Source organism: Pinus tabuliformis, chromosome 1_2, assembly GCF_031772625.1.
Source record: "Pinus tabuliformis cultivar Carrire ecotype Pingquan chromosome 1_2, CPIR1, whole genome shotgun sequence".
NCBI classification, from domain to species: domain Eukaryota; kingdom Viridiplantae; phylum Streptophyta; class Pinopsida; order Pinales; family Pinaceae; genus Pinus; species Pinus tabuliformis.
The window spans coordinates 549,595,232-549,612,194 of NC_142298.1; the positions used below are offsets into that span (position 1 = coordinate 549,595,232).

General features: G+C 37.0%; 1 pseudogene; it reads right to left on the reverse strand.

Annotated features, from left to right (window-relative positions):
• Positions 1-4,152: 4,152 nt before the first annotated feature.
• Positions 4,153-16,731, reverse strand: LOC149206762 (organic cation/carnitine transporter 4-like; annotated as a pseudogene).
• Between the last annotated feature and the right edge of the window lie 232 nt (positions 16,732-16,963).

Here is a 16,963-nt window from a genome sequence, read left to right on the forward strand (position 1 = left end):
CTCCCTCTCTCTCTCTGTCTCTGTCACCCCCCTCTCCCATTCTGCTTCACCACCCCTCCCTCTTTGTGAATCTCTCTCTCGGTCTCTCGCTACCTCCGCCTCCCCACCTTCTCTCTCTCCCTCCCCCTCTCCCCCTCTCTCACTCTCTCCCAATCCTACTTTTCCCCACCCCCTCTCTTCCCCCACCTATATCCCTATCTACTCCTCTCCCTCCCCCTCTCCCTATCATCCTTTCTCTCCCCCGTCTCTCTCTCCTACTCCTCCTCCTCTCTCTCTCTATCTCTCTCTCCCTCTATGCCTCTCTCTCTCTCCCACTCTCCTCCTCTCTCTCTCTGCCTCTCCCTCTCCCCTTTCCCCTCTCCATCTCTCTTCCCCTCCTTCTCCCACTCCACCTCTCCATCTCCCACTCGCTCCCCCCTCTTTCTCTCTCTCTCTCTCTCCTCCTCCCCCTCCCTCTCCCTCTCTCTCTCTCTCCTCCTCCCCCTCCCTCTCCCTCTCTCTCCTCCTCCCCCTCCCTCTCCCTCTCTCTCCCTCATCGCTCATCTCTCTTCCCCTCCTTCTCCCACTCCACCTCTCCATCTCCCACTCGCTCCCCTCTCTTTCTCTCTCTCTCTCTCTCCTCCTCCCCCTCTCCTCTCTCTCCTCTCTCTCCTCTCTCTCCTCCTCCCCCTCCCTCTCCCTCTCTCTCCCTCATTGCTCTCTCCCTACCCACCTCGCTCTCTCTCCCATCCCCCTCTACATCTAGCTCTCTCCGTCCCTGCCTCCCTCAACCTCTCTCGCTCTATCTCTCTCCCCATCTCCCTCTTTCTCGCTCTCTCTCTCCCCCTCTCCAACCCCCTTTCGCTCTCTCTCTCTACCTCCCTCTCTCTCTCCCCCTCTCCCTCTACCTATCTCTTTCTTTCTCCCTCTCCCTCTCTCTCGATCTCCCCCTTCCCTCCTCTATCCTTATCTCCATCTATCTCCCTCCTCACCCTCCCTCCTCTCTCTCGCTCTCTCTCTTCCTCTCACTTCCTCTTCTTCTCCCTCTACCTCTCCCCCTCTCCCGTCGTCTGGCCTTCCCCCACTCCCATCCTCTCCCCCTCTCCATCTCTCTCCACCTAACCCTTCCCGCCCACCCTCTCTCTCCCTCTACCTCTCACTCCCTTCCTCACTCTCCCCCTCCTACCCCCACTCCCTTTGTCTCTCTCTCTCCCTCTCCTCCCTCCCTCCGCTCTCCCATTATTTCCCCCACTATCCCTCTCCCCCTCCCCCTATCATACTCCCTCCTCCTCTCCCTCCTACTTTTCATCCTCGTCCCCCTCTCCTCCCTCTCCCTCTCTCACCATATCCCTCTCCCCCTCTCTTCACCCCACGCTATCCTCTTCGACTTTGTCTCCCGCTCTCTCTCTCCCCTCTACCTCTCCTTCTCCCTCTCCCTCTCTCTCTCCCTCTCTCCCCCTCCCGCTTGTGCTCCCCTCTCCCTCTCCCCCTCTCTTCTCCCACCTCTCTCTCCCCCTTCCCCTCTCCCTTCCCCTCATACCCACTCCCTCTCCCTATCCTCCTCTCCAACCTCATATCTCTCTCTCTCTCTCTCCCCTGTTATCTGCCTCCCTCTCCCTCTCCCTCTGGCCATCACCCTCTCCTTCCCTTGCCTCCTCCTCCCTCTCCCCTTCCCTCTCCCTCTCTCTCCCTATCCCGCTATCTTCCTCTCTTGCTCCCCCTCTCCCTCTCGCACTCTCTCTCCTCCTCTCACTGTCTCTCTCTCGCTCCCTCTCACCCACCCTCTCCCTCGATCTCTCCCCTTCATGCTCCCACTCCCCCTCTCTGCACCAACATATCTCTCTATGTGCCTCTCCCGCTCCCCCTCTCCCTCTCCCTCTCCTTATCCTCCCCACTGTCTCCCTCTCCCCCCTTCTCTCTCTCTCACCCCCCTCTCTCACTCTCCCTCCTCTCTCTAGATCTGCATGGAATACCACATACAGATATTAGAGAAAAAACGCATATTTTTAATAAAATATAAATTTTTTTATCAATTTCTTTTTTATATAAAAATAATAATCCTTTCTAAATTATATATTTAAAAAATGAAAACAAATTTTGCCTTTCTTCACAAGTTTCCTAAAACATATGTAAAACAGTTATATCTGAACCACTTGCAAGCACAAACCTACAATATAACATATAAATATAAGGAAAAAATGCGAGGCAGTTATTTATGAGTCATTTGCATAAACAAACTTACAATATAGCATATAAATATATAACATATAAATATAAGAAAAAAAATACACATAATAAAACGCAACCTATCCACCGAATGTGTGGAAGTAAAAGTAAGAGAGATAAATATCATTTTATCTGGCTTTAACTATCTCCCGGAAAAGCCTGTACGAATGGTAGAGGGCCGCCGTTTCAAATCTACGCGGACTAGCTAACACTGGAGGAGGAAGATAAAGCTGCCGGACTTGATGGGGGCGTTGAATTGAATCCCAAAGGAGGCAAATGTAATGTAACTGATTCGGAGGATTGAAGCGAAAGAGTGCTAGGGCTATACAGAACAGAGAATTTCCAATTGGCGCGAAAGAGCTGAGTTTTAATGTAATGTAACTGATTCGGGAAGATTGAAGCGAAAGAGATCTATATATAACGGAGAATTCCCAATTGACACGAAATTAATTTTAGAGGATTGAAGTGAAAGATGGTTATATATAACGGAGAATTCCAATTCACGCGAAAGAGCTGAGTTGATTTCGATTATTTTTAATTTAAAAGTTGAATAAACCAATGATAGATAAATAAAGAGCAACTCACATAGTAGTACGTATTGAAATTGATTTTAGAGGATTGGAGTGAAAGATGGCTATATATAACGGAGAATTCCCATTGACGCGAAAGAGCTGAGTTTATTTCAATTATTTTTAATTTAAAAGTTGAATAAACCAATGATAGATAAATAAAGAGCAACTCACATAGTAGTACGTATTATTAATTTGAAAACCTATATTACATATATAACTGAGAATTTTGAGTTACGCGAAAGAGCTGAGCATGATTGGATTATTATTAATTTAAAAGTTGAAGAAACCAGTGATGATCACTGATAAGAAAGAGTCAGAGCCTCTGCCTTAAATCCATGGAAGATGCACACGACGGCACAAGGATAATAGATATTATTAAGAAGGAAACAGAGGCCTAAATCCATGATCCATGGCTCATGCACACGGCACGAGGGAAATAGAAATTACTGACGAGGAAATAAAAGCTTAAATCCATGGCTGACGCACACAGCAAAAGGGAAACAGAAATTACTGAGGAAATGGAGGCTTAAATCCATGGCTGATGCACAAGGGTAATAGAAATTATTGTGGAGGAAAGAGAGGCTTAAATCCATGGCTGATGTAGAAGAATAAAATTATTGAGGAAGAAACAGAAGCTTAAATCCATGGTCGATGCACTATTGGTTAAACTAATTAGAAAAAAGAGGTTATATAAGAAAACCACAAACTAGACTAATACACAAAACATTAAACCCAAATACAAAGCTGTGGGAAGTCATTAAAAGCCTAGTCCCAATGGTGCTTGAATTCGTAAGGGATAAATTGGTTAAGGTAGAGCCAAAGACGTGTACAAAGGGGGATTGGGGGATTGGCGCAAGGAAGGAAATATTAAATGTAATAAAAATTATTGAGGAGGAGGAAGCAGAGCCTTAAATTCAATATAAAAATTGCTAAAGCACCATGTTTAAATAGGGCCATCTCTACATACCTTAAATTGGGATTCCATTTCATTTCTTTAGTGAGTACGCATTTCATTTCTTTAGTGAGTACGCTTTGAACAGTAGCAATGTCAACTACTTCTTTCATTCATTTCCCTGCAACGTCAGCCCTTCCTTCATTCTAATAGCACCAAACAATTTACAAGGCAATGAAATGGAATTAGTTAATGAGAATAGAGTAGAGATTAACATAAATACTAAAATTAAATAAAATTTGATTCATACCATTTCTGAGAGAATACAAGGCCCAAGGAATCAAAGCGACTATCTCCAGCCGCCAGAAAAGTAGGAGAGAGCTGGAAAAGAAATACAAAGTCCACATGCCAACTCGTCCTCTCTTAGACGGCCCGACGGGTTCAGTTGCCAAAACGAAGGACGACAGCCCAACGCCGCCAGTGCTAATTCCCGTCAATAAACGGAGAATCAAATAAACTCAGAAATTGAGCGAGAAGGCCGTCAAGAAACGGAGGATGGCGTTGCAAACCAACCTCAGCACTCCTTCCCTCCCAGCGAAGAATCAGACAATTGCCCAAATATCCCTGCACCGGCATCCGTAAATAAACATCAAGATCCAATAACTGTAACCAAGCAAATTCTTAACAATTAGTTGAAATTCTTAATGATCTAGCGGCAGCAAAGTGCATATAAACCTTCGGAGGTAAAATTATCAAAATTACCGATCAAACAAGCGATGAAAAACACGGACTGCAGAACCCCAACTTTATATTTCTGATCACAAACGAGACCCATTCAGAAACCGTCGAAACTCCGCTCCCTCCGTCCATGGAACACACAGATCTCGTGGAACTGCGGTGCCAGTTGGGCTCATAGTCTGCAAAGATCATGACCATCGTCTAAAAGGCCTCGAGAGTCCATTGTAGAGCACAAAATTGTTGAGCTGCCATCGTCCGAATTCTCCAGTCCATTTTTGAATTGAGAGTTCATTATTTTTTGGTTCTTTTAAATTTCAATTCTGGCTTTTCTCCTTTTTGGAAAAGTATGGGTTGATGCTTTTTCTTTTTTAAAATTTCTATTCTTGTGCTTTCTAGAAAAAAGATGCCACGTAAATTTTTTTGTTTCCATTCTTGTGCTTTCTATTTTTGAAAAAAGATGCCACGTAAATGTTTTTGCTTTCAGGTTCATGCTTTTTCTGTCCACGTTGGGCCAATTCTTTTGTTGTGAAGTTCATTTTGTTGCCATGCTTTTTCCCAGGGAAATATCAAAGGCACATCTTTTCCGCTTCAATTTATATATTGTTTTTATTTATTTGAAGTTTATAATTCAGTGTTCATTTAATTTTTTTTGGGAGGTTTGTAGTAGGGTGTTGAAAGGCTTTAGGATCGAAGAGTTTGATAAATATATTATGTTATTTGTTTTTTATTTTATTTAACACTTGTTATATGAAATTTATTGGATATTAATATTATTTTTTATTTAAAATTGCAAAGCCATATGTATTTAGGGTAAGTGTCTTGACCAATTTGCAAAACCGATTTTAATAAGTTTTAAAAAGGGCAAGTGGAAAATTGTGTGCGTGCGAATCTTTACAATGAGGAGTGTCCTCCTTGATATATAAGAATATAGGAATTAGTGTAGCCATATAAATGAAATGGCTAGCAAACTCAAATGAACATCAAAACACTCACCTCTCGATATATTTCACATAGCCAAGCCAAAAAAAAAAAAATCATGAACATCTCAAAGCTGGTAAATAAATTTGTATTTAAAACTCATAATTAATTTGTGTTTTCCATAAAGTTTTTCTATTTATTACTGAAGTAGGATTCTTGTCCATTTTACTTTTCTAAGAAATAAACTTACTAAGAGATTTTAGAAACGTAAATGAATATTGTTTATCAACCCTAATGTAGTTGGATTTTAGATCTAACGACATATGAGGGACATATGAGGGGGTTGGGTGCATGGGAATTTTTTAAACCAATTTGTGTCAACTCAACCCTAATGTAGTTGGATTTGAGATCTAACACCATATGAGGGGCTTGCCTGGATGGGAATCTTTTAAACCAATTTGTGTCAACAACAAGTCAGATACATATTTCTAGGAATTATTATTTAGTATTTACATTTCTTCTATTCTTCCATTGTTATAGTTAGCCCAGTGAAAAAACATTTTTTTATGCTTAATTTGCTAACGAGATGTAGCACTGTAGAAGACTTGAGCAAGTTTTAGCATGCCAGCTTTCCCTCTTTTGCATGGCTACTATTCTCAACGTCTCATTTTGATATGGCTTCTTGAAACTTATGTTTTTTTCATACCCACATTTTAATTTGATCTTAGGTATGTTCTTAATAATTTTATCAAAGTATGCATTTCATCATGAACATTACACATGCTTAAATTAAAATCAGATTGAATTAAGTTTATTGCATGTTCCTATTTAATATTCATGCAAACTAGTTTGGTACTCAATGGTCGTTGTACACATTGATGTTCAACCTTTAAACCCGGTATTCAAAATGCAGTTTATTTATAGTTCTAGGGATAAAGAAGGAAATGGCATCTCTTACTTTTCTCAATTTCTTCATTGCCACTATTGTGATTATATATATATATATATATATATATATTGACTATATCATACCAATTTTTTTTAGGTTAGTTTTGTTCTGTATCATTAGATGCTAACAAGTAGATATTTGTGAAGACATTTTCTAGAAATAGTTAGGGAATTAATTAATTCACTGGAAATACTATAACTCTAAACGTAGAGAGTTATAACATTATTGACTATGTGAAAGTTAAGATTCAACAGTAAAATTTGATAGAAAGCAATTGCAGCGTGGATGGGCTTTAATTGATTAAATTTACAAAATCATTTTATGGCTTATTTTCTACCTCATCTTACAGGTGGGATACAAATATTTACTGAGATTTGGAGTAGCAAAACCATTATTTTGAGTTGGAGAGCTCATACACCATTGATAATGTGAGGGAAAATATTTGACACAATGGTATACATCTTTCTTGGTGATGTTTAATCTTTCTAGCAAGAAAGTAGAGGATGGTTGTTGCTTAGGTTATTATAACATCTAAAATGAATCAACTCTTCACTTGGTTTTGTGTCTGAGAGATAAAAATCCATATCATGGTCAAAACTACAAATAGGAAGACAATTACTCTTGAGGTTGAGAGGTTAGATACCTTTAACAAAGTTCAAGCCCAAGTTCAATACAAGGAAACATTTTCTTGAGATCGTAAAAGATTGATATTTGTTAGAAAGAAGTGAGAAGATGATTGTGGCCAATTATAAAATTTATAAGAATCTATACTACTTATTTTCCTTAATCTTCAAGGAGGTAAGAGGGACAACAATATTTAATTTATTGCATTCTCTTGTGAAGACATCAATCCTTTGTAAGCACCAACTTATAGTAATTGTTGGCTCCAACATTAACTCAACCTTCAATAAACCAGGACATGGACTTCAAATCAAGCCTGAGCTAGATATTCAAAGACATAACTCATCCCTAAAACATGGCCTTCAAACATGAGAGCATGTCCTTTGAAACTTGGCCTTCAAACCACATAACTCATCCCCTTAAACTCGGCTTTCGAAATGAAAGTATTCATCCCTGAAAAACATAAATCAAACATACAAAAATTCCTCCCCAAGGAAAAATCCAAAAATCCTTCAAAATATTTGCCAAAGACCTTCCATAGAAAACTACTTCAACACAGATGCACTTCACTTCTTCTTAGTTCATGAGGTATGAACTTCAGACCTTCTCCCTGACTCTACTAAAACTAGAACTAAATTATTGAGTCGAGTGGTTAGAGAAGCTCATTTTCACACCTATTTATTTGTGTTTAGATTTTGGGTTAGGGTTGACTTGTCCACTAGTTGGGATGACTTGTTCAACTGGCATAACATATAGTGAGTATCAAAAAATTCATTTATCCTCAACTTTGAGGAGTTATAAAGAGTGCCACATGTAATTGGAAAGGTCTTGGAAACAAATTTCTAACCATATATCTTATGCTCCCATTTGAGCCAGGTATTTGGAGAAAATTAACTTTCGAAGATAGAGTACCTAATCAGTTGGGTCAAATTGAAAAATATTTGATATCTCCTCATTTCTATGGAATTAGAGGGAGTTCCATATACCGTTGGAAATCTTTCATAATATCCTATTGGACTATGTAATTTCCTATTCCATTTGGAAAACCTTTCATATCAACAACAACTATTTTCAACACTCACCAATTCTAAGTTAAACAAATGAAAAATATTATATTCTACATGCGTTGTGATGTCCATATGAGTGAGCTAGTAATAGATCTAGTTTTATGGTGATTGGCTTGCAAATACCCATAAGATGAAATTTCAAATGTCAGTGGAACGAGATTATTATTGTTCATGTTCCAATTTTCTCTCTTCCATTTGGTTGTTGCCATTTAATGGGGATTACATTTGTTATAATCCTCGACCCCATTACAAGCAGCTTGTCTGCCATAACACTGATACCAATATTCTTCGTCATGATTTGGCCTTTCTTTCCTCCATCCCAAGTTACCAAACCCTATATTCACTACGATGTTCATATCATCTAACCTCATATTGAACTCATGGATTCCATGCTGAAGAAAAGAAAAATCCTTTTTCATATATGCATTATAATCTAAAGGTATAATTTAGTGGAGGAAACCAACACATTGATTTGAAGAAAATAAGAAAATAAGAATGAATGGGAGAGATGTTGGCCTCTAAAGGTTGAGAGAAGCAACTATGGTGATGGGAAGCATTTGATCATAAAATGAAACATGGGCCTAGAATGTAAGGCCTCAAAATAAACAGTCATGTCTAGTGATTCCCAACAGCGTAAGGCCCACCACCCTTGTTGCTATGCTACTTCTTGATGCCATTGATCCTACTCCAAAATTGTACACCCCTTGGGTTTAAGCTCATTTTTGAGAAATTCCTAGTGGTCGTGCTAATCTATTTTTCCTCCTATTTTTTGCTCCACACATCCTTGGCTACCACCCTTGAATCCTAATCAAGTGCTTGATATTTAGCTAAAAAATAAAAGTTCTCATAATGGCTCAAAACCTCAATGACCGTGCCCATCTTAGAAAAAGGATCTGAACGCAACTCGTTTCACTGAAAATTGAGTTTGTATGAGGAAGATATCGCGTTCTGTCCGCTTTGCCAAACAAAAGAAATTAAAAAAAAATGCATAGTCAACAGTCTGTTGACGTGGCAAGTGATTGTGCAAGGTCAACATTGGTCAACAATCCAATTAGGCTTCGAAAAGTGTCATATTTTGGTTGGTTATCAAATGTGGTTATGTGGCATGATTTGTTTGGTTAATGGAGGACCAATGAGGAGGGGACAAGTGGCAACCCTGGAAGTCGCCACATGTCCCTCCCCAGAGGTCAGCTGAATGCGCAATGCAAATTCTTTTTTGGCACACCAGGGGGTCAAACACGGGACCTGTACCGAACAACCGCAACACATTTCCATTACACCACTGCATTACAACTTAACCGTTATGTTTACCGCACCTATTTCAAGTTTAATGTAATGAAAGTTGGGGGTTAGGAGGGCCAGTCCGCAGGCTGACCCTCCCATTTAAACGCTCTGTTCGTGGTTGCAGTTATATGTATTCAACAGTCACCATAAAATGTGCCACATAGACCATAACCATTAGCATTATGCCATTGCATGTGTCTACCTCCAAGAACGCCACCGAAGTTAACAGTTAGTAAAACTGCAGTTTGTGTTAATCACGTTTAGTGGTTAATTAAGCACATTTTAAAATTAATTAATTCCAGATTAACTTGGAGAAAATTTTGGTAGACCTTTAAAATTGGTGCCAACTCCAGTTTTAGTAAATTATATAAATGATTTACTAAAGTGTTACAAACTCTAAACCCTAGACCCTAACTATTTTATAAGATCTTAACAAGCATTTTGTAACTTTAATTTAAGTGTTTATGAAAAGAATTTATTAAAGTGTTATAAACCTCTAAAACCTAAAACCTAAATGCTAAACCCTAAACATCAACCCCCAAACCATAAACTCTAAACACTAAGCATTTTATAACCTTTTAAAAAGTGCTTTGTAACTTTTATTTAAGTTTTTATTAAAAGAATTTATTAAAGTGTTATAAACTCTAAACCCTAAAACCTATGTATTTTATAACATTTTAAAGGGAATTTTCTAACTTTTATTTATGTGTTTATTAAAAAAATTTACTGAAGTGTTATAAACCCTAAACTTTAAACCTTAAACCCTAAGCATTTCATAACATGTTAAAATTTATTTTTAATAGTTATAAACCCTAAACCCTAAGCATCTTACAACATTTTAAAAAGAGTTATGTAACTTTTGTTTAAGTTTTTATTAAATGAATCTACTAAAGTGATATAAACCCTAAACCCGACACCCTAAACCCCAAAGCCTAAACCGTACACACTAAACTGTAAACCAAATGAATTTTATAAAATTTTAAAAATTGTTATGTAAGTTTTATTTATTCTTTTATTAAAATCATTTACTAAAGTGTTATTAACATAAACCCTAAATCCCAAACCCGAAACACCAACCCTAGATCCTAAAGTCTAAAGCCTAAACCCTAACATTTTATAACATTTTAAAAATCATTTTGTAACTTTTATTTAAGTGTTTATTAAAAGAATTTACTAAAGTGTTATACAATCTAAAACCTAAACACTAAACCCCAAAACCCAAACCTCATACCCTAAAACCTAAACCCTAAACCGTAGTCCCTAAATCCCAAACCCTAAACCCTAAACCCTAAGCATTTTATAACATTTTAAAAAGAATTTTGAAACTTTTATTTAAGTTTTTACTAAAATAATTTACTAAAGTCTTATAATCCCTAAACCCTAAATGCTAAACACCAAAAACTAAACCCTAAACCCCAAACCCTAAACCCTAAAACCTAAAATCCAAGCATTTTATAACATTTTAAAAAGTGTTTTGTAGTTTTCATTTAACTGTTTATTAACATAATTTACCAACATGTTATAAACCCTAAACCCTAACCCCTAAAATCTAAACCCCAAACCCTAAACCCTAAATTGTAAACCAGAAGCCCTAAACCATAAATGTAATCTCTAAACCCTAAACCCTAAACACTAATCCATAAACCTTAAACCCTAAGAATTTTATAACATTTTAAAAGTCATTTTGTTACATTCTTAAAACTTGCAATCCTTGTAGTTCTTCTATAGTATTTTTGTAGTCATATTTCTAACCCACCCAATTGCAAGATTTCTAGCAAAAGGTGGGGGGTTATGTGTAGATTGATTGTGCCTAATGATTAAGAACATGTGTTTCTTCATGTGAGGCCACATGTTCAAATCTAGAGGGGGGGTATGTACACCACAATAGATTTTAGCAATGAAATCGCTACATGAAGACAAACCCTTTGTCACACAAACAAGGTGATCTTGCACATCAATTTGGTGTCCAGGCTTGACCATGACCTTAAAATTAGATTATCGTTATTATTCATCTAGCCCATCCTAAAAATACATTGTCATATTTCATATTATTATCAATATATATAATGGATATTTACATTAAAGTCTTTAGAAATTTGTTCCAGAAGGTGACGAATTGCCGTCAAATATTGAATTTCGCTACCTAAATTTTATAGTTATGTAATTTAGTCAAGGAAAGATTGAAATCGTTATATATAACCATCACACTTACTATGAAGGATGCCATCCACAAGAATGTGGGGAAGTCTAACACCCTCCTCCCGTATCTACCCAAGTAACCGATCAGTCAGGCTAAATATGCGACGAAAGGCCACTATGATATTATTTGACCTCCTAAGTCACGCTAAGAAAGTGGAACCAATAGAAACACACCATACATACATCCAACATCAGCATTAGGACCCTTAGGAACCAACCCAACCTTTTTGCCAACTAGCACCACGGTTCCACTAAAATTTTGGACTACATGACCTCTCGCTCTCATGTTGTGGGCATGGTAGAGTCCAGGGACCTCTGAACACTCTCACAGGGACTATTTTTTTAGTGTTTTGCAAGCATCCTTGATATTTGAGCCACTTTTTAGAGCCCATCGCCCAAGTCACTGCCCAAAATTGAATCACATCTTTAGAACAATAAAATAACAAGGAAATGACAATATAAATGTAATCAATTCAATATGATCTTGACTGGACCCCTACTAACCATAACAAGAATTCCATTAAAAATATCATGAATATGTAGTCTACACGTGTAAATAACATATCTTAGCATAAGGGTCTAATAATTAGGTGAGAATCGCTATGAAACATTGATGCCTCAACATGTTAACTTCCATTGTTAACATGTTGAAAAGTGGTTAAGATTGTCCCCTTTTCCCTTCTCTACTAGACTAGAAAAACGCTAACGCACAAGAAGACTTACATCGAGTTGACCAGTTTATATACCAGCATAGGCACTGATCTAATAGGTTCCCTCAAGTTTCTCTTGTCGGACGAATCATATTTTCCATCTTGCCTTAGCTCAACATATGCAATTTCCCAAGAGAAACAAGGAGACTTAATATTAATAGGTCAATTTATTCATGAAAAGATTTGATTGAATTAATATTTTCTTATATAATAATGTAGTGATTGACTTGTGTTCATTTGTTTGAAATGTTATATTTTAAAATAGTTAAATATATTTATTTTTAAATATGTGTTATGATAATTTGCATTGACAATTTAAAAAGCTCCTCCTTGCTTCGAGATCATAATCTCTACTAATAGGGTCAACCACGTGAAGGTGTAAACTTAAATGCCCCAAAAAATTTGCATTGTTCATATGAACTCTTTTACATATCAACATTGAGAGATGATTTAATATATTGATTTAATATGTTAAACCATTAAAGATGTTAATGGATATTTTTTTTAAACATATTAATTTATCAACATTAATGAAAATAAATTATGATAAATAAATTTGCATTATCACATTATTATTAGTGTGGTAGTAATATTTACTAAAAAATAGTTACTAATTATGTTTTTCTTTTTTAATCTTAAAATATTATGTGATCAAAAAATTTATGTTTTGTTTCAAATGTTGGAATTAACTTATTAACCTTTAAATGGCAAATGAAAATACAATTAAAAAAGAAAAAAGAAAAAATACAAATCTCATTATAATTAAAACTCAATATAATAAATAAACATTAAAATATTATACAATAAAAAGATAAGGCTTAATTAAATCTATATAAAATACACACATACAATTTTATAATAAAATTCATGGCTAATACAAATCAACATAAGAAACATAAGCATTCATTGACAAAACATTCTGTAAACATGCTTAATCAATTTCAAATAAGAAAAGATACAATATACAGTTTCAAATGCAATGGAATATAAAATTTAAACACATAGATTCACAAACAATGAGAAAACTACCTACACATACAAACATTTGACAAAAACAGTTTGAAACATGTATATGCAATTTCAAACAACACCTAGAATACAAATTTAAATAAGAAAATATACAATTTTTAACTTTTAAATATCAAACACAAAATACAAATTCAAATAGAAAAACACATAATATACAATTCCAAATAAGGAAATACACATTACACAATTTCATGTCAATACAAAAACAAACACTCAAACATGCCATTACAACATTAAATAAGCAAACCCAAAATATAAAACCTACTACACAATATTTACGCTATAAAATTAATTGCAATCACAATTCTATACAACAAACACACTATCACCATTTCAAGTCACCTCTTATACAAATATTCATAAATAAGAATTCACTCACATACACACACATGCATATATCTAATTTCAAATAAAGAAACATACAAAGTACATGTTGAGATAAACAAACATGCAATATACAAATTCAACTAAACACACAACATAGAATTTGAAGTCAATAAATGAAAACACTAAAATATGCTTATGCAACTTTAAAGAAACATAATTTAAATAAATTATATATTATGAATTATGATTATATGTAATGATATAATTAATTTGAATTTTAAAATGTATGAGAGGCTTGCTGTGTGAAAAATATAAAACAAAAAAAAATTAAAATGTATGAGAGGTTTTCGAGCAGCTGTGTGAATAATATAAAACAACAGATGTGAAAAATATAAAACAACAGATCTAGAGGGCCATTATGTGGCTTAAACTATCGTGGGAAAAAACAGTAGGAATGATAGAGGGACTAGCTAATACTAGACCAAACTTGGAGGGGGGCATTGAATCCCCAAAGAAGGGGAAGGTTGTAATGTAACTGATTCCAGGGGATTGAAGCTAAAAAGGGCTATACATATATAACATAGAAGTCCCAATTAAAGTTGAATAAACCAGTGATGATCAGAAAAAAAGAGTAACTCATAGAACATAGCTATATATATGTATTATTAAGTTTAATAAACCTGTCAAAAGAAAGGAAGGCTAACTGCAAGATGATAGGAGTGGGAAGTTGGTTCCATTAATGAGTTTGAGTAGTTAAGCTGAATCTGAATCAAGAGACATGCTTACACAGGTGGATAGAAATAATATGGTTAAAATTATGGAGGAAACAAAGCATTAAATGAAAAATTCATTTGTATGGTGGACACATCCATGGCTCGTAAAGGAGGAAAAAGAGCATTAAATTCATACCGGGTAATATAACTAAAGACGAAACAGAGCCTTAAATGAAAAATTCATTCCATTTAATAGAGGTGGTATGGTGGACACATCTGAGGAGGAAACAGAGGCTTAAATCCATGGCTCATAAAATTATTGAATAGGAAATAGAGCCTTAAATCCATGTCTAATACACTCGGCAAAAGGGTACAATTATTGAGGATACGATCCCTAAATCCATGCCTATGCACTCGGCACAAGGGTAAAATTATTGAGGAAAATAAAGCCTTAAATCCGTGACTGATGCTTAAAACAATACACAACTAACAAGTTATACCAAAATGGGAAAAAATAACAACCAAACCACAGGTTAAAGGAACAAAGAACACAAGACACAACCATGGGCCAAACTAATAAAGAAAAAGAGGTGTTATACAGGGAAATTACAAACTAATCAAATCCAAATAATACAGAGACAGTGATGCTTGAATTCCTAGGGGAAAAGATACACTGTTCAAGCTAGAGCGCAAGACATGCGTGCAACGGCTAATTGAAGCGATGAAAAAAAAATAGGATTTATTGAGGAGGAAGTAGAGCCTTAAATTCAAAATAAAAATGGCTAAAGCACCTAGTGTAAACTAATAAAAAGGACACAAATACCTGGAATTGGGATTTCATTCGATTTTGTTTCTTTAGCTAGATAGACTAGGCTTGGAACAACAACCACTTCTTTTCTTCTTTCATTTATCTCCCTGCAACACCAGCCCTTCATTTTTACAATGCACCCAACAGAAACACAAGGTTATGAAATGGAATTAGCTCTCGCAAAGGTGAACATAATAGACACTGAAATGAAATTAAATATAATTGAATTAAACCTAGAGCTGCATTCCGGACTACTGTCGGAAGCAGCTCGCATGTGTATATAAATATCAAGTTATACGCCCCCGCCATACCGAATATTCCGACGACTCCACTCGCTAACTGCACGCCAGTGAAGAATCCCATGTGACCAGTGTTGGATCGAGATTCGAACCGTAAACATTGAGTACTGTCGACATCAAGCTTCCCAACAGACAAGCCAATCCGCTCAACAGCATGGTGGAGACGAGCATCGCCCTTCTTCTGAATTTGTCGAGCATAGCTGCCATGAGGGCGTAGGTAGGTATTTCTGTGATTGCATTGAGGAAAACACACACATATAAATTAGTACTCATATTTACCATGTTCAGGCTTAATCCATAATACCCTGCACCACATACGAATCATAATACCCTACACCACATACAAATAAGATGAACCCTATTAAAACCATCCTCATACACGTCACGGGCGACTTGAATACGTCCACCAGGCTTCCCGATGGTTCCTCAGGCTCTGCAGGAGTGTGCTCGTCCCTGTCCAATGCCAACGATACTCCCGCCGGCAGATATTTCTGCTCTTGGCCGCAATCGATCTCATGACTTTCATGGCATCTTCCAGCCTGCCCTTGACGAGGTACCATCGGGGGGACTCTGATACAAATGGCAGAATGAAAAGGCAATACAAGGCCGAAGGAATCAAAGCGACTATGTACAAATATCTCCAGCTACCAGAAAAGTAGGAGAGAGATGGAAGCAGAGCTATGCCAAGGGAAAACAAATACAAAGTCAACATGCCAACTCGTCCTCTCTTACACGGCCCGACAGGTTCAGTTGCCAAAACGAAGGACGATAGCCGAACGCCGCCAATGCTAATTCCCGTCAATAAACGAAGAATCAAATAAACCCAGAAATTGGGCGAGAAGGCCGTCAAGAAACTGAGGATGGTGTTGCAAATACAGACCAACCTCAGCACTCCCTTCCCTCCCAGCAAAGAATCCGACAATTGCCCAAATATCCCTGCACCTGCATCAGTAAATAAACATCAAGATCCAATAACTGTAAATTCTTAAAGATCTAGCGGCAGCAAAGTGCATATGAAGCTTCAGAGGTAAAATTATCAAAATTACCGATCAAGCACCCGATGAAAAACGCAGACTGCAGAACCCCAACTTTATATTTCTGATCACAAACAAGACCCATTCAGAAACCATTGAAACTCCGCTCCCTCCATCCCAGCCCCATGACGCCCGATCCATAGAACACACAGATCTCGTGGAACTGCAGGATTCGAACCCATGCTTCATGGAAAGGAAATCGTAAGATGGTTTCTCTATGTTGCAGTGCCAGTTGGGCTCATAGTGTGCAAAAATCATGACCATCGTATGAAAGACCTCCAGAGTCCATGCGAGACTGTAGAGCACAAAATTCTTGAGCTGCCATCGTTCGAATTCTCCCGTCCATTTTTTGAATTGAGAGTTCATTATTTATAGGTTATTTAAATTTCAATTCTTGCTTTTCTCCTTTTTGGAAAAGGATGGGTTGATGCTTTTGGTTTTTTTAAATTTCTATTCTTGTACTTTCTACTTTTGAAAAAAGATGTCACGTATATGTTTTTGCTGTCAGGTTCATGCTTTTTCCATCCACGTTGGGCCAATTCTTTTGTTGTGACGTTCATTTTGTTGCCATGCTTTTTCCAAAGGGAAATATCAAACA